Source organism: Capricornis sumatraensis, chromosome 22 (genome assembly GCF_032405125.1).
Source record: "Capricornis sumatraensis isolate serow.1 chromosome 22, serow.2, whole genome shotgun sequence".
Classification (NCBI taxonomy): Eukaryota; Metazoa; Chordata; class Mammalia; order Artiodactyla; family Bovidae; genus Capricornis; species Capricornis sumatraensis.
In genome coordinates this window covers 2,634,728-2,638,545 of record NC_091090.1, presented here as the reverse complement: position 1 = coordinate 2,638,545, position 3,818 = coordinate 2,634,728, and positions in this window count along the sequence as shown.

The window sequence follows — 3,818 nt, the reverse complement described above, 5'->3', positions numbered from 1 at the left end:
AGGGTGTGAAAGACCCTTTCGAAGTTCCAGAGGTTAGGTGTCATTAGTCTCCAGACGCCTCATCGGAAATAGGCCTCATCTCGCCTGGAAGGGAGAACTTCCTGGATTTTCTCGAGTTGCGGCAGGTGTTCTCCAGTTACGACGGGGAACTCAGGGACCCGCCCTGGTGGCCTCAGGAGAGGCCAGTCCCCATGCGATGTGCTAGGGGGCCTCTCGGGATTCCTCTCCCGTCGATACCGGGGCCAAAAACCTTGTGTGGAGTAAGGGCCGGAACCGAGGATTCCTCTCAGGGGCTGACATGGATCTTTGGGTACTTCTGGAGTCTCCCCAGGGGAGTCAGGCCTCGTCTCGAGTGGGGGCATGCACGTGCGCTTTCCTTCCAGGCTGTAGCAGCAATGTCACGCTTCCTGTCGCGTGGATCAAAGGATCTGTGGTTTTCCCTCGAGGCTTTCCCTCGAGGCTTTCCCACAGGGCTGTCCCACGTGCCACCGTGGTGTGAGTCGATCCTCGGCGTGAAAGATGAGCCAGTGCAGGGCAAAGAGGTTCCTCTGGAATGGACTGAGACATCTTGGGGACTCCTTGAATGGTGGTACGACCATGGAGTTCCTCTCGCCTTTCCTGTTGAGAGTGCCTCCACTTGAGATGCGACGGGAACGCCGGGAATTCTTTCCCGTCTAAAGCAGGGAAAGGTTCCCTCATCTCGAGATACGAGGGGGAAACGGGGCTCCTCTGGATGTAGGCGGGACCATCGTGCTTCCTCTCGAGTGGAGATGGGTATGGCGGTGAACTTCTTGAGTTGCAGCAAGGGTGTGAAAGACCCTTTCGAAGTTCCAGAGGTTAGGTGTCATTAGTCTCCAGACGCCTCATCGGAAATAGGCCTCATCTCGCCTGAAAGGGAGAACTTCCTGGATTTTCTCGAGTTGCGGCAGGTGTTCTCGAGTTACGACGGGGACCTCAGGGACCCGCCCTGGTGGCCTCAGGAGAGGCCAGTCCCGATGCGGGGTGCTAGGGGGCCTCTCAGGATTCCTCTCCCGTCGATACCGGGGCCAAAAACCCTGTGTGGAGTCAGGGCCGGAACCGAGGATTCCTCTCAGGGGCTGACATGGATCTTTGGGTACTTCTGGAGTCTCCCCAGGGGAGTTAGGCCTCTTCTCGAGTGGGGGCATGCACGTGCGCTTTCCTTCCCGGCTGTAGCAGCAATGTCACGCTTCCCGTCGCGTGGATCAAAGGATCTGTGGTTTTCCCTCGAGTCTTTCCCACAGGGCTGTCCCACGTGCCACCGTGGTGTGAGTCGATCCTCGGCGTGAAAGATGAGCCAGTGCAGGGCAAAGAGGTTCCTCTGGAATGGACTGAGACATCTGGGGGACTCTTGGAATGGTGGTACGACCATGGAGTTCCTCTCGCCTTTCCTGTTGAGAGTGCCTCCTCTTGAGATGCGACGGGAACGCCGGGAAATCTTCCCCGTTGAAAGCAGGGAAAGGATCCATCATCTCGAGCTCCGAGGGGGAAACGGGGCTCCTTTGGATGTGGGCGGGACCATCATGCTTCCTCTCGAGTGGAGACGGGTATGGCGGTGAACTTCTTGAGTTGCAGCAAGGGTGTGAAAGACCCTTTCGAAGTTCCAGAGGTTAGGTGTCATTAGTCTCCAGACGCCTCATCGGAAATAGGCCTCATCTCGCCTGGAAGGGAGAACTTCCTGGATTTTCTCGAGTTGGGGCAGGTGTTCTCGAGTTACGACGGGGACCTCAGGGACCCGCCCTGGTGGCCTCAGGAGAGGCCAGTCCCCATGCGAGTTGCTAGGGGGCCTCTCGGGATTCCTCTCCCGTCGATACCGGGGCCAAAAACTTTGTATGGAGTCAGGGCCGGAACCGAGGATTCCTCTCAGGGGCTGACATGGATCTTTGGGTTATTCTGGAGTCCCCCCAGGGGAGTCAGGCCTCGTCTCGAGTGGGGGCATGCACGTGCGCTTTCCTTCCAGGCTGTAGCAGCAATGTCACGCTTCCAGTCGCGTGGATCAAAGGATCTGTGGTTTTCCCTCGAGGCTTTCCCTCGAGGCTTTCCCACAGGGCTGTCCCACGTGCCACCGTGGTGTGAGTCGATCCTCGGCGTGAAAGATGAGCCAGTGCAGGGCAAAGAGGTTCCTCTGGAATGGACTGAGACATCTGGGGGACTCTTGGAATGGTGGTACGACCATGGAGTTCCTCTCGCCTTTCCTGTTGAGAGTGCCTCCTCTTGAGATGCGACGGGAACGCCGGGAAATCTTCCCCGTTGAAAGCAGGGAAAGGATCCATCATCTCGAGCTCCGAGGGGGAAACGGGGCTCCTTTGGATGTGGGCGGGACCATCATGCTTCCTCTCGAGTGGAGACGGGTATGGCGGTGAACTTCTTGAGTTGCAGCAAGGGTGTGAAAGACCCTTTCGAAGTTCCAGAGGTTAGGTGTCATTAGTCTCCAGACGCCTCATCGGAAATAGGCCTCATCTCGCCTGGAAGGGAGAACTTCCTGGATTTTCTCGAGTTGGGGCAGGTGTTCTCGAGTTACGACGGGGACCTCAGGGACCCGCCCTGGTGGCCTCAGGAGAGGCCAGTCCCCATGCGAGTTGCTAGGGGGCCTCTCGGGATTCCTCTCCCGTCGATACCGGGGCCAAAAACTTTGTATGGAGTCAGGGCCGGAACCGAGGATTCCTCTCAGGGGCTGACATGGATCTTTGGGTTATTCTGGAGTCCCCCCAGGGGAGTCAGGCCTCGTCTCGAGTGGGGGCATGCACGTGCGCTTTCCTTCCAGGCTGTAGCAGCAATGTCACGCTTCCAGTCGCGTGGATCAAAGGATCTGTGGTTTTCCCTCGAGGCTTTCCCTCGAGGCTTTCCCACAGGGCTGTCCCACGTGCCTCCGTGGTGTGAGTCGATCCTCGGCGTGAAAGATGAGCCAGTGCAGGGCAAAGAGGTTCCTCTGGAATGGACTGAGACATCTGGGGGACTCTAGGAGTGGTGGTAGGACCATGGAGTTCCTCTCGCCTTTCCTGTTGAGAGTGCCTCCTCTTGAGATGCGACGGGAACGCCGGGAATTCTTTCCCGTTGAAAGCAGGGAAAGGATCCCTCATCTCGAGCTACGAGGGGGAAACGGGGCTCCTCTGGATGTGGGCGGGACCATCGTGCTTCCTCTCGAGTGGAGACGGGTATGGCGGTGAACTTCTTGAGTTGCAGCAAGGGTGTGAAAGACCCTTTCGAAATTCCAAAGGTTAGGTGTCATTAGTCTCCAGACGCCTCATCGGAAATAGGCCTCATCTCGCCTGGAAGGGAGAACTTCCTGGATTTTCTCGAGTTGCGGCAGGTGTTCTCGAGTTAAGACTGGGACCTCAGGGACCCGCCCTGGTGGCCTCAGGAGAGGCCAGTCCCCATGCGAGGTGCTAGGGGGCCTCTCGGGATTCCTCTCCCGTCGATACCGGGGCCAAAAGCTTGTGTGGAGTCAGGGCCGGAACCGAGGATTCCTCTCAGGGGCTGACATGGATCTTTGGGTACTTCTGGAGTCTCCCCAGGGGAGTCAGGACTCGTCTCGAGTGGGGGCATGCACGTGCGCTTTCCTTCCAGGCTGTAGCAGCAATGTCACGCTTCCCGTCGCGTGGATCAAAGGATCTGTGGTATTCCCTCGAGGCTTTCCCTCGAGGCTTTCCCACAGGGCTGTCCCACGTGCCACCGTGGTGTGAGTCGATCCTCGGCGTGAAAGATTAGCCAGTGCAGGGCAAAGAGGTTCCTCTGGAATGGACTGAGACATCTGGGGGACTCTTGGAATGGTGGTACGACCATGGAGTTCCTCTCGCCTT